The sequence below is a fragment of the Rhinoraja longicauda genome, chromosome 18 (assembly GCF_053455715.1).
Source record: "Rhinoraja longicauda isolate Sanriku21f chromosome 18, sRhiLon1.1, whole genome shotgun sequence".
Taxonomy (NCBI): domain Eukaryota; kingdom Metazoa; phylum Chordata; class Chondrichthyes; order Rajiformes; family Arhynchobatidae; genus Rhinoraja; species Rhinoraja longicauda.
The window spans coordinates 20,866,645-20,882,000 of NC_135970.1; positions in this window are offsets into that span (position 1 = coordinate 20,866,645).

Consider the following 15,356-nt stretch of genomic DNA (forward strand, 5'->3'; position numbering starts at 1 on the left):
GAGACCCACACTATCCTGTCCACGCTCCCATTTCATTCCTGCCATTGGGAAGAAGGTACAGGAGCCTGAAAACTGTAATTCATCAAGTTCAGATTCTTCCCTACAACCATCAGGCTGTTAAACACTGTAACCTCCAAATAAGCTCCAAACTACGTAGGCTTGGGGCAATGATTTAGCCTTTGCACTATTATTGTTTGTTTGTGAATATGTATATATATATATATATATATATATATATATCACCTTTGCCCCAGCATCTGTTTACCAAAATCCCCCACCTCACCTGTATCCACCTATTACTTGTCAGGCTTTGTCTCACCTTACCTCCCACAATCAGTCTGAGGAAGGGTCCTAATCCGAAACGTTACTTATCCATGTGCTCCAGCAATGCTGCCTGACCAACTGAGTTACCCCAACACTTTAAGTGGTTTATTTTTTGTAAACCAGCATCTGCAGTTCTTTGTGTCTAGAGAATGGGTAAATGCAAGTGGGTTACTTGGTAAGTTTGCAGGCAACACCGAGATTGCTGGGGTTATGGACAGGGAGGAAGGCTGTCAAAGTATACATCTCTCTGCATGGATGCTAATGACCAGTTGCAGCACCCCTTTTTGCCATTTTCTAACTTTCCACTGCAATGTTTCAAATACTGCTTTTTACTTTTAATTGTTACTTTTTAGTAAACTCTGCAACCTTTCTCTGCTCATGCACTTTAAGCAAAATTGCCAAATGAATTCAGTTGCAATACAGGAAAGGCAGTGTATTGATGTAATGCACAGAACACAGGATTACGCAGGGTTAAGTATGAAACTCTTCAGGCATCTATTAGTTGCTTATCTCAAGCTATCAGGCAAAGTGGCTATAATTAAATAGTACAATTTAGAATTGGAGGAAATGACCAACCTGCATTACAAGAACAGCTATAACAGCTGACAGAAAAGTCAACTAAACAACATTCTATAAAGGATTCTTCAAGACCATATCACTGGCTGTTGTCTGAAGCTGAACAAGACAGGTTGTACCTCTTGTATTATACTGCACCTTGAGAAGAGCTAACAGCGACATGTCTACATCCCATATTTCTCCATATTGACTGGTTGCTTAACGTCCTAATTCAGCACCTTGAACGCCCAGGAAGGGAGAAGGTTGCAAAAAGTGGTGAACACTGCCCAGTCCATCACTTGTAATGATCTCCCCACCATCAATGGGATCTACAGGAGTCACTGTCTCAAAAAGGCAGCCAGCGTCATCAGAGACCCACATACCAGGCCAGGCTCTCGTTTCACTCCTCCCATTGGGAAGCAAGTAGAGGAGCCTGGAAACTGTAACGTCCAGGCCTACCCTTCTGTTTACAGAACAATGCATTGCAGATGCTGGTCTATACCAAAGATAGACACAAATTGCTTGTGTTACTCAGCGGGACAGGCAACATCTCTGGAGAGAAGGAATGGGTGACATTTCGGGTTGAGATCCTTCTTCAGACTGAGAGTCAGGGTCTCGACTCGAAACGTCACCCATACCTTCTCTCCAGAGATGCTGCTTGTCCCGCTGAGTTACTCCAGCATTTTGTGTCTATCTGCAGAATAGTGGTGGAGTTCACCCAAAGCTCTGGGATGTCTGCCCTAGCTCAAACCAAGACAGATTGACCCATCATCTCAGAGGATCATTAGCACCAAAATCAAAATAGCGCCAATAATATAAAGGAGGATAGCAAAAGTTTTTTTAGGTACGTGAAGAGGAAAAAAATAGTCAAGGCAAATGTGGGTCCCTTGAAGACAGAAGCAGGGGAATTTATTATGGGGAACAAAGAAATGGCAGACGAGTTAAACCGTTACTTTGGATCTGTCTTCACTGAGGAAGATACACACAATCTCCCAAATGTTCTAGGGGCCGGAGAACCTAGGGTGATGGAGGAACGTAAGGAAATCCACATTAGGCAGGAAATGGTTTTGGGTAGACTGATGGGACTGAAGGCTGATAAATCCCCAGGACCTGATGGTCTGCATCCCAGGGTACTTAAGGAGGTGGCTCTAGAAATAGTGGAAGCAATGGAGATCATTTTTCAATGTTCTATAGATTCAGGATCAGTTCCTGTGGATTGGAGGATAGCAAATGTTATCCCACTTTTTAAGAAAGGAGGGAGAGAGAAAACAGGTAATTATAGACCAGTTAGTCTGACATCAGTGGTGGGGAAGATGCTGGAGTCAATTATAAAAGACGAAATTGCTGAGCATTTGGATAGCAGTAACAGGATCATTCCGGGTCAGCATGGATTTACGAAGGGGAAATCATGCTTGACAAATCTACTGGAATTTTTTGAGGATGTAACTAGGAAAATTGACAAGGGAGAGTCAGTGGATGTGGTGTACCTCGACTTTCAGAAAGCCTTCGACAAGGTCCCACATAGGAGATTAGTGGGCAAAATTAGAGCACATGGTATTGGGGGTAGGGTACTGACATGGATAGAAAACTGGTTGACAGACAGAAAGCAAAGAGTGGGGATAAATGGGTCCCTTTCGGAATGGCAGGCAGTGACCAGTGGGGTACCGCAAGGTTCGGTGCTGGGACCCCAGCTATTTACGATATACATTAATGACTTAGATGAAGGGATTAAAAGTACCATTAGCAAATTTGCAGATGATACTAAGCTGGGGGGTAGTGTGAATAGGGAGGAAGATGCAATAAGGCTGCAGGGTGACTTGGACAGGTTGTGTGAGTGGGCGGATACATGGCAGATGCAGTTTAATGTAGATAAGTGTGAGGTTATTCAGTTTGGAAGTAAGAATAGAAAGGCAGATTATTATCTGAATGGTGTCAAGTTAGGAAGAGGGGATGTTCAACGAGATCTGGGTGTCCTAGTGCATCAGTCACTGAAAGGAAGCATGCAGGTACAGCAGGCAGTGAAGAAAGCCAATGGAATGTTGGCCTTCATAACAAGAGGAGTTGAGTATAGGAGCAAAGAGGTCCTTCTACAGTTGTACCGGGCCCTGGTGAGACCGCACCTGGAGTACTGTGTGCAGTTTTGGTCTCCAAATTTGAGGAAGGATATTCTTGCTATTGAGGGCGTGCAGTGTAGGTTCACTAGGTTAATTCCCGGAATGGCGGGACTGTCGTATGTTGAAAGGCTGGAGCAATTAGGCTTGTATACACTGGAATTTAGAAGGATGAGGGGGGATCTTATTGAAACATATAAGATAATTAGGGGATTGGACACATTAGAGGCAGGAAACATGTTCCCAATGTTGGGGGAGTCCAGAACAAGGGGCCACAGTTTAAGTAGGCCATTTAGAACGGAGATGAGGAAGAACTTTTTCAGTCAGAGAGTGGTGAAGGTGTGGAATTCTCTGCCTCAGAAGGCAGTGGAGGCCAGTTCGTTGGATGCTTTCAAGAGGGAGCTGGATAGAGCTCTTAAGGATAGCGGAGTGAGGGGGTATGGGGAGAAGGCAGGAACGGGGTACTGATTGAGAGTGATCAGCCATGATCGCATTGAATGGCGGTGCTGGCTCGAAGGGCTGAATGGCCTACTCCTGCACCTATTGTCTATTGTCTATTGTCTATCTCCAAACTGACCACAACATGGACAGATTGATAATAAATTAACGGGCTGTTCACCTTACGACAATTTGTTAATACGTAACTGGTATCTAATGAAGTCATCAGCATTAGCTGGCAGTGGTTACCGGAATGTAAACTAACCTCATTGCGCTGTACAATATCAGTTTTCTGATGTTTAGTGTTTGTAAATTCTGAAATGTTCCGTGAAAATGTAAACAGTGACTGTTGACGTATAAACTTAAACTGTAAAAAAATGATTAGTAATTGTGTTCAGTGGGTGTGTTGAAGAGATAGAAAAATGAGGTATTTACCACATTTAATCAGAGTTCAATTGCAGAGAAATGACTCACAGAAGGCCATAATTTAACAGGAGAACAGTTTCTCCAGGTTTGCCTTCTCCTGACCACAATGACGTCTTAGTCCCAACAATGCACGTAACTGGTGCTCAATCTGTTTCCTGAACTCTGGCAGTAGTCTTCACCCAGAATTTTTGATGAGGAATCTGGCAAAAAAATCCTTTCTAATTAAAATCAGGGTGGCACAGCTGGTGGAGCTGCTGCCTCACGGCGCTAGAGACCCGGGTTCAATCCCGACCTCGGCTGCTGTCTGTGTGGAGTTTGCACATTCTCCCTGTGACCACGTGAATTTACTCCGGGTGCTCTGGTTTCCTCCCACATCCCAAAGACGTGTGTGTTTGTAGGTTAATTGGTCTCTGTAAATTGCCCCTGATGTGTTGGGAGTGGATGCAGAAGTGGGGCAAGATGGAGCTGGTGTGAAAGGGAGATCGATGGTCGGCAGGGACTCAGTGGGCCGAAGGGCCTGTTCCATGCTGTGTCTCTCAATCAATCAATCTGCAGTTTTATTTGTTCTCTTAACTGAGTGGTGATATGGGAAAATATTTTGTAGATGCCGATCCTTAAAGCAGCACTGTATTCAGCCAAAATGTGTTTAACACGCAATTCAAGATGCCTGCAAAGACAGTCAATTCAAATCTCATCGTGAAATATTAATATTATTTGATGATCAGTCTATTAATTTCTGTTGCTTAGCAATTTATCCTATTTGCAGTTAATTTGCAATTGCTTTTTATCATTAATTGATTAAATTGCTGGGGATGTGATTCTGTGTTAAAGATCACAACTGGCTGTAAAGAATGGAAAATAAACTCCTCTGACAGAGTGTTTGCAGCCTTGTTCACACCAGTCCTATGTTATCCCACTTTCGCATCCATTCCCTACACACTAGGGGCAATTTATAGAGACCAATTAACCTACAAACCCGCATATCTTTGGGATGTGGGAGGAAACCAGAGCACTCAGAAGAGACCTACACTGACTGAACGTGCAGACTCCACACAAACAGCACCAAAGGTCAGGATTGAACTGGATAGTTCCCCTTTACTTCCAATGCACAATTCACAGTCATCTACTTTGAAAGTAATTAACCATTTACATGACCATTGTACAAGTTTGCTAATATCTTTCTGTGATTTGTATTAATATTCGTCAGTCCCACCTACATTGCCACACTGGTTGGCGTGAAATCGGTGGACTGAAGGGCCTTTTTCCGGACTGTATCTCTAAACTAAACTAAACTAAACTTGGGCCTACAAGGTTGGGTTGGTTGTCTCCTGGGACAGCATGTCTCCTGCTGCTTGTTTCCATTTTATAGATCTTGTACAATGAAACACTTCTAACACTTCCTCCTTCCTGTCACAGAGATGGTCCAGAATAGCAGCGTACCTCCCCCTTAACCCTTCAGCATCCACATGCTGCCCCCTGATGGATACTGATGACAATTACACTTCCCTGAATGATTCACCCCAACTGAATCCTAACCAGCAATTTATAACATTATCTCTTTGCTTCTATATTCTATCCATCCATTTCTAACTACAAGTTACCCAAATGTAATTTTATCCACTTTTCCAATGTGTCATGCCAAGATCTGTGAAGAAACAAGGAACTGCAGTTTCTGGTATATAATAAGAGACACAAAGTGCTGGAGTAACTCAGAGAGGTTCCTGCGAGTTCACCCAGGCTTTTCAAGTTGTGCCAATTATATTTTTGCTATGTCTCCATATTAGTAATACCATATCAGAAATGCTGCAGTCTTACGTCCAGGACAATGAAGGCACTGAGAAGACTAATAGGCCAAAGTGGAGAACATGGAAAACACAGTTGAAGGATCACGACCTGAAACATTACCCATTCCTTCTGTCCAGAGATACTGCCTGTCCTGCTGAGTTACTCTAGCATTTTGTATTTATCTTCGGTGTAAACCAGCAAATGCCGTTCCTTCCTACACAGGCTACAGTTCACAACATCCTGGTAATGACATCTCCCAGTTTTAAAAATATCCAACTGCAGGCAATATGTTCCTGTCACTAATCTACTTCCATGTCGAATGGACAGATGACATTTTGAAACATCCACTGTCCATTTCCCTCCACAGATGCTGCCTGACCTGTCGAGTTCCTCCAGCATTTTGTTATTTGCCCAAGAAGCATTGTGTTCAGATAAGTGTGTGTTCTATGTACAAAGATGATGAATGCCAGGGAATGATCAGAAATGGATCATGTTTCATTTCAGACATCCAGTGGCAGCACAATGTACTCTTTCGGCAGGTACGGTGAGACCAAGTTGAGAATTAAACCCCATTTACCGATCGTAGTAAGTACCCACAGCACCAATAGCATTATCCAATATCACACTTATCCTTTCACATCACAAGGCTGCTGGACCTGACTTCAAAGCAGATCAGTCTTTGGGCCTATTCCCATCAGAAACTTGAATGAAACTGCTGAATTTCATTTCTATTTGACATTTTTATAGCAGGTTTCCTGCAAAGAAAATCTCTAAGTTTTGCTAGAGTTCTTTGTTTCCAAATCCTGCCCCAACATGTGCTTTCTGAACAGTCACATTCACCTTTCCATTTCCCAGGCTTCTGAAAACAATGCAGAATCTCTGCTCCAGCAGTACATTTTACTCAGTTTTCCATTACCCATTGTTAAAACGTTAATTCTACCTCTCTTGCCACAAATGCTTCTGGACTTACTGGGACTTTTGAGTATTTTCTGTTTTTAGTTAGATTTCCTGCATTAGCAGATTTAAAAAAAATTCAAGTTACATTACAACTTTCTGAGCTTGCAAATTTAATATGAAGTTCCTGAAGTAGCAATGTCTTAATTCACTGAAAATACCTTTAGTAATGACCTCTATTGAGTAGAAGGATGAAAATGAATGTATATTAATTTTATTAGTATTGTTTCAGAATTCCAAGTGATCAAACAAATTTTTCTCAATTTGCTGCTAAACATTCTTATCAGGAATTTGGCCTGATTCCAAACTATTTTATTTTCTGATAGAAAGACACTGATTAGTAGAGCCAGGATTTTGCCATAAATGCCATGTGCCTTTTTATACCTTTTTTTAATGATTCCAGCAAGATAATGCCTTTTTCTCGATCGAGTGCCTAAATCAGCCTTCTTGTGCTGTGTTAACATAACTTACAAGAAAGATTCCACCACCGGGATGAAACCGGGGGCGCCACCATCAGTCATTCATTCATGGGAAGTGGATGAGGCCCCAGTCTTTCGCAGTCAGGCTGTAAGTGGGTGTTAAGTGGTTATTGGAGAGGGGTGGGTGGGGAAGAGTCCAGTCTTTTCAGGCTTGTATAAGAAAATAACTGCAGATGCTGGTACAAATCGATTTATTCACAAAATGCTGGAGTAACTCAGCAGGTCAGGCAGCATCTCAGGCTTGAGTCAGGCTGTGAGTAGGTGTGAAGTGTTGTTTGAGGAGGGGGGGAGGGGGTAACAGGGTTAAGTTTCTGTTTATCGAACCTGCAGTAGAACTCGTTCAGGTCATTCGTCAGCTGACGATTGTCCAAGGAGCGGGTGGGGGGGGGTCCCCTTGTGGCTTGTGATTTCTTGCAAGCCCTCCCAAACTGAAGCTGAGTCATTAGCTGAGAACGGTAGCGCAGCGGTAGAGTTGCTGCTTTACAGCGAATGCAGCGCCGGAGACTCAGGTTCGATCCTGACTACGGGTGCTGCACTGTAAGGAGTTTGTACGTTCTCCCCGTGACCTGCGTGGGTTTTCTCCGAGATCTTCGGTTTCCTCCCACACTCCAAAGACGTACAGGTATGTTGGTTAATTGGCTAGGTAAATGTAAAAATTGTCCCTAGTGGGTGTAGGATAGTGTTAATGTGCGGGGATCGCTGGGCGGCACGGACTTGGAGGGCCGAAAAGGCCTGTTTCCGGCTGTATATATATGATATGATATGAGAACTTGCTCCTTAACTTCTCAGAGTACCTTTCCTTGGCAGCACTGATTCCTCTTCGCAGCTTGTACTTGGCCTGCCTGTAGAGGTCTGCATCCCCGCTCCTGTAGGATCTACTCTTGCAAGCGTCAAAATGCCTAAAGTCAAGTCAACGCCTTGTAAAAAACTGAATGATTTGGTGAGAGTGTACGGGAGTGATATATTCTCTACAGACAACTGTGTGCTGTTTTGCAAAGCATGTGAGAAAGCAGCAAATCAGGACAAGAAATATTTAGTCTCCCAGTATGTACAGACAGCTAAACACAAGTCGGTGGCAGAGAAACTGAAGGTGGGAAATACGCAAGCTTGTCTCCTCACTACATTTACTGCTGGCTCCAGTCGCAAACCTGAGTTTGAGTGATCTGTGCAAGGCATTCATTGATGCTGGAATTCCACTGTGGAAATTGGAAAACAAATCTCTCAGAGGTTTTTTAGAGAAACACACAGAGGAACATATACCGAGCGATACATCGGTATGGAAAAATTATTTTGACAGCAACTTCAACATTGTTGTGCAGAAAATTAGAGATAAAGTTGTATTGATCTCATTAGATGAGACAACCTATGCTGCAGGGAGATATGTTGCCAATGTGGTCATCGGTACACTGGAGGCAGGTTAACAATCAAAGGAGTATATCCACATGAATATAGAGTCTGCAGCTTGTTTTGGGTATGCACCAGTGACCTCAGCTGGGGTAGAAAGAAGTTTTTCAGAACTGAAGCATATTCTGTCTGGCAGACGGCATAGTTTAATGCTAGATAATTTGAAAAAAATGCTAGTAATTATGTGCAACCAGGCAACTTTGGTCATTTAATGTAGTTATACCTTTATGTTTTCATTTTTAACCATATTTTGGTGGTGGAAATACATGTCTTTTATGCCTTTTTTTGTCAATAACTATCTTTTTCGAGCCTTTTTTGTAATTTTATTATGCCTATTTGCCTGCCTATTTCAGAGATTTTTAGTGCCTAAACATCCTGGCTCATCTGATTAGCCACTTTTAATCAAATAAATAGGCTAGCCCATATGACAAGGGGTAAGTACCAGAGTCATCAGTCTAACTGGTAAGGGCAGGTCATTTGAAGGTGGTGTCTGAAATTAGTTCTGTGTGGGGAAAATAGTGCAACAGCTATGCTTCATTTCACCTCATTTCTGCACAAAGCCGGTCTCTGCGTCATTTCCAATAACACGACAGAGAACAAACCGAAGAAGACACAAAATGCTGGAGAAATTCAGCAGCATCTCTGGAGTAAAAAATAGGTGATATTTTGGGTCAGAATCCTTCTCTAGCCAAAAAGAAATGACAGCACAGTGGCGCAGCGATAGAGTTGCTGCCTCACAGGCCCAGAGACCCAGGTTCGATCCTAACTATGGGTGCTGTCTGTATGGAGTTTGTACGTTCTCCCCGTGACCGCGTGGATTTTCCTCAGGTGCCCCGGTTTTCTCCCATAACAAAGACGTACAGGTTTGTAGCTTAAGAAAATAACTGCAGATGCTGGTACAAATCGAAGGTGTTTATTCACAAAATGCTGGAGTAACTCAGCAGGTCAGGCAGCATCTTGGAAGAGAAGGAATGGGTGACGTTTCGGGTCGAGACCCTTCTTCAGTCTGAGGTTTATTCACAGGAGAGGTTTATTCTCCACGAAAGGGCAACATGTTGAACACGATCAGTCTGAAGAGGGTCTCGACCCAAAACGTCACCCATTCCTTCTCTCCCGAGATGCTGCCTGACCTGCTGAGTTACTCCAGCATTTTGTGAATAAATACCAGGTTTGTAGCTTAATTGGCTTTGGTAATAATTGTAAAATTGTCCCCAGCGTACCGGTTAATGCTAATGTACAGGGATCACTGGCCAGTGTGGACTTGGTGGTCTGAAGGGCCTGTTTCCGCACTATAACACTAAACTAATCTAAACTAAAACTAAAATAACATTAAGGAAGCACTTTTAATGGCTTCGAGTACACATCATTAATTATCCTATATTTCTCCATTTTGAGTCAAGAAAAAAACAAGGCATCAAAATTAAGTTGTACTGTAGATATTTTTTGCATTTGGCTGCAATTAATAAAACATATTCTGCTGTTATACTTTTTCTAAAAGTTTTCATTTCAACGCCCATCAGATTAAACGACCTGATATTTTTTCAAGTTGGTCAGCCAAGGGTTTAACAGTGACACTGCCTGTTCTATTATGGGGACTAAGTAGGTTTATAAACTGCCAAAAATGGTTTCATAGATATTTGATTTAGGGCAAATCTAAAAACAAGGAAAATCGTCAAGGAAAATCTTTGTAAAATATTTGCAAACATGAAAATCAGCCAGCAGCAGTATTTACAGCTCGTTCATCACGATAAACTTCAGATTAGCTCGCAAGTAGCACAGGAGAGGTTTATTCTCCACCAAAGGGCAACATGTTGAACACGATCGGCAATAGTAACATTGAAGTTAGGGTAGGTTTCTTTGAAATCCATATAACTGAGCTTTAATTTAAAGTACTGTTTAGAACCCAGCGTGACATGTAGACGTAATTTTTTTTGTTGCCACGGCATAAAAGTCTATTTATTTTATTACACAGTTGGTTCTACCATTTGTAATTAAAATGTAAAATATCTAACATTTGGTGTTTGTATGCTCCCTTTGTGACTAAAGGCTGCTAAATTCAGGGTCCAAGTACAGAAGCTTCATTCTCAGGACGATATTGTCTGGAATAAACCAAAAGCCTGTTGCTAAGTTCAGGAAATGGTGTTTTTGGAAGAAGTGCCAATAATCCTCAATCTTTTTGACATTTCTGACCAGGAGCCAGCATCTCCCTGAAAAGGCAATGATTTAGAAACTACGTTAACTCCACTTCGACTCAACTTTGGGAGGATTTTAGTGGTAGAAGTTATGGCAGCGAACGAGACTCCAGGATGACGTGTTGCCTCCATGGTGCCAGGGTCCAGCATGTTTCCGAGCATCTGCATAACATCCTCAAGGGGGAAGGTGAGCAGTCAGAAGTCGTTGTGCATGTTGGTCCAAATTACCTGGGTGGGAAAAGGGCCATGGTCCTGCGGAGAGGCAAAAGGTTAAAATGTCGGAGCATGAGGGTAGTGATCTCCAGATTGATCCTGGTGCCATGTGCTAGTGAGGGTAAGAATAAAAGATGGGAATGCATGGCTTAAGGGTTGGTGCAGGGGGTAGGGATTCAAATCTTTGGACCATTGGGATCTCTTCTGGGGCACAGTTGACTTGCACAGAAGTAGATTAAGGATTGCCAACATGGTTTTGAACATAGAAGATCATGTCCCACAAATTTGATTGTGTTTCTTATAAAAGTAACAAGGATAAGGCCCTAGACGTTGTCTATATTGTAATTGTAATTGCAATGAATTTATTAGCCAAATATGTAAAAACATACAAAGAATTTGATTTGCCGAACAGTCATACCAAAAAAGCAACAAGACACACAACTACATAAAAATTAACATAAACATCCACCGCAGTGCACTGTGATGGAAGGCAATAACGTATTATCTTCCTCCCTCTTTCTCTCCCGCGGTCGGGGCAGTCGAGCCATCAGCAGTCAGGGCGATTGAAGCTCCCACAGCTGGCGATCGAAGCTCCCGCGTCGGGGCGATCGAAGCTCCCGCGATTGGGGCGGTCGAAGCTCCTGCGGTCGGAGCACCTGAAGTTGAATCCTGACACAAGGTGAGATTAGGCAAACTAGGACTTTGGTTGCCTGCGGTGTGGAGGATGTGGGCCTGGACCTGAGCCTGGAACTCAGTCTCCCTCTCCCCTGACTCCCAGTCTAAAGAAGGGTCTCAACCTGAAACGTCACCTATTCCTTTTCCCCAGAGATGCTGCAAGACCTGCTGAGTTACTCCAACTTCAGAGTAAACCATCATCTGCAGTTTCTCCTACACAACCCTGGACTTTATTCCTTGGAGCACAGGAGGCTCAGGGGTGATCCTATAGAGATGTTTAAATTCATGGGGAAATTTGATAGAGTGAATGCACAGTCTTTAACCTAGGGTTGGGGAATCAAGAACCAGAGGACATAGGTTTAAGTGTGAAGAGAAACATTTAACTGCAACCTGAGGGTTAACCTTTTCAGTCAGAGGGTGGTGGGTATATGGAATGAGTTGCCAGTACAAGTTGAGGCATGTACAATAATAACATTTAAAAGACATGTGGACAAGTATGTGGATAGGACAGGATTAGAGGGATATGGACCAAATGCTGGTTTATATCGAAAATAGACACAAAATTGCTGCAATAGACACTAAATGCTGGAATAACACAGCGGGTCAGGCAGTATCTCTGGAGAAAAGGAATAGATGATGTTTTGGGTTGGAACCCTTCTTCAGTAACTCAACGGGTCAGGCCGTATCTCTGAAGTTCAGTTAGTATTATTGAGGGAAGTTTTTTTTATTGTTAAAGACTTGTAAATGTCAATTCCATTAAAAGAAGCCAACAGGAGTAGATTTACATTCTTTCATTCTACAATTTTTGCCACGTTAAAGTGAGCTGATGATGTACTGGATGCACAAATATTGTTGTGAAGAAACAAAAAAAAACGGCTAAAACGATCTTATAAATAAATTATTCTATAAAGAATATATGCATATTTAAATACAGCAAGTTATAAAAAGTAGACATACTGTTGGCATGTTGTCATTTAACTTGTGAACCCAACAATTATCATTCTGAAGATAGACACAAAATGCTGGAGTAACTCAATGGGGCAGGCAGCAACTCTGGAGAGAAGGATTGGGTGACGTTTCGGGTCGAGACTCTTCGTCAGAATTATCATTCTGAATTGCCACCAGGATTAAAAGCTGCAAACTTCTATGTGGATTGCTGAGGGAAACCTGCAAAGGGAAATGGAGCTTGTTTTGCTTACTGTATATAATCTGGCATTGAGTTAAATCTTCCAGCATCTGCGTCACACTCTACACGCCTCATTAATTCTCCGGTTTGATAGTATGATGAGATCTACAGTTGTTTTCACTGTCCACACATGTCGACAATCCCCTACGGAATGCCAGAATGACGTTCTAATCATTGCAGGACCCAGCACAAACTGTCAGGAAACCGTGTGGTCAAATGCAATGAATGACTGGTGCTGTTCATTCTCCACTGAGCGAAAAATCTGGGCCAACAACATTTACAGAAATCATCTTGGGTGAAATGGCTGCCACTTCCATTTTGTCATCAAGCCTAGTTGAAACTTACTGAAGTAAATGAACAACTGACGACAGCATGTTTGCATTACTTCTTTTATTGAATTCACAAATTATAGATCAATCACATTCCATTAAATGGCCAAAAGCAAAATACCACAAACACTGGAAATGTGAGGTAAAAAGAGAAAATTATGATAAGTTATCAGCCTGAAACAATATTGTTTCTCTCTTCATGAATGCTGCCTGACCTGCAGAATATTCCCATTAAACGGTCAGTGATTTTGTTTAATTTTTCAATGGTAGAGAAAACTAACTATAGAAGCGTATATAATAGAAGTAAACATAACTTGCATTAATATAGCAAGGTAACTTAATATAGCAACTTTCAAATATTTGTGATTTTTCAATGAGATCGCTTATTCTTCTAAACTCTAGAGTATGTCTATCGTAGTCTTCCCAATATCTCCTTGCATGGCTAACCTGCCATTGGAATGAAGTCCTGCTGAGTTACTCCAGCATTTTGTGTCTATCATTGGAAGTAATCTTTGCTGTTGTAGCGACCATAGAGAGTGGTCCTGGTCGTCGAACCCTCAGATTGGCCAGCAAGGTCACGTGTAGGCGCGACCGTAGGGATTGGTCCAGAGAGCGACATCGCTGATTGGACAGCGTTGTCATGTGCGCTTTTGGCGCCCGAAAAGAGTTAGTTCGGAGACGTCTTCGAAGTAGACTGTGAGTTTTGATGGTTGTCCGTTATCTTGTTGAGAAACCTTTGTAATCGAATATTGCTGTCGCAATAAACTTCTTCAACAAAGAACAAGTTTCCGGACTCGCCATACTGTATTCTTTAGTGATCGGTACATTCTTAAGGAGAACAAAAGTGTTATCAGCCCTCCAGGTGCAGTCTCATCAACGGTCCTGTACAGTTACAATAAAGCTTTCTTGCATCTGTACTCAAATTCTCTGAAAATAAAGTCTAATATCCCATTACACCTCTTAATTACATGCCGCACCTGCATGTTAGCCTGGCAACTATCGACTGTGATAATACATATTAACAATTTGCCTGAGGAGACCAAAAGATTCCCATGTTCGTTGGTGCTATTTAAATTGAGTGAGATTGTGAGTATGGAGAAGGTTCTAAAGATCCTTCAAAGGGATAAGGACAAGCTGGAAGGGTTGGTTGAATGTAATATGGAGAAATGGAAGGTCACCAACTTAGATGCACAAAACAGAAAAGCAAACTATTCATTCATTCATTCATTTTATTTTATTTCGAACATGTTAAAAGACATCAATTAAAAAACAAAATAAACAAAAAAACAGAAGAAATACAAGGAATTTCATCCATTACTTAACATGTGCGAAAAGGAGTAGGAAGAAGTGTGAACTTATTTAATCCTACCCCCATTCCCTAATCAATATTTATCAAGTATCAGATATTAATACAAAAATACTCATACACCCTTATATGTTCATATACATATACTTATTTAAATAATGATGTGTTATTATATGTAGACCCCTGGTGACTGTTAATCCCCCTCCTCACTGTACCTAGAAAAAATCATGTGTTTATATTTGTTTTTAAACTGGATGATGTTTGAACATTGTTTTAATTCCGCATTCATTCTGTTCCATAGCTTTACTCCACTGATTGATATAGAAAATCTTTTCATTGTTGTTCGAGTATTGCGAATCTTGAAATTTAATGTTCCCCTTAAATTATACCCCTCCTCTCTTTCATAAAACATTTCCTGTAAGTTACTTGGTAGCAAATTGTTTCTCGCTTTGTACATGAATTGAGCTGTTTGATATTCCACAATGTCATAAAATTTGATTATTTTAGACTTTATAAATAATGAGTTGGTGTGTTCACAAAAACCGACATTATGTATTATTCTAATGGCTCTTTTTTGCAGTATGAATAGTGGTTGTAGTGAACTTATATATGTACTTCCCCACACCTCTATACAGTAACTTAAATAAGGTGAAACTAGTGAACAGAACAGAATGCGAAGTGATTTGTTATCTAGGAAATGTTTTGCTTTGGCCAGAACTGAAATGCTTCTAGATACTTTACTGTGGATATGTTTAATGTGAGATTTCCAGCAAATTTTTTCATCTATTATCACCCCAAGGAATTTAGTTTCATTTACTCTTTCTATGTTAACACCCTCTATCTGTACCTGTGCTTGATTGTTTATTTTACTGTTCCCAAATATCATAATTTTTGTTTTGCTCAAGTTTAGTGATAATTTGTTAATGTCAAACCATTTTTTAATTTTGCAAAATTCTGAGGTGATACTGTCCAAAAGTTG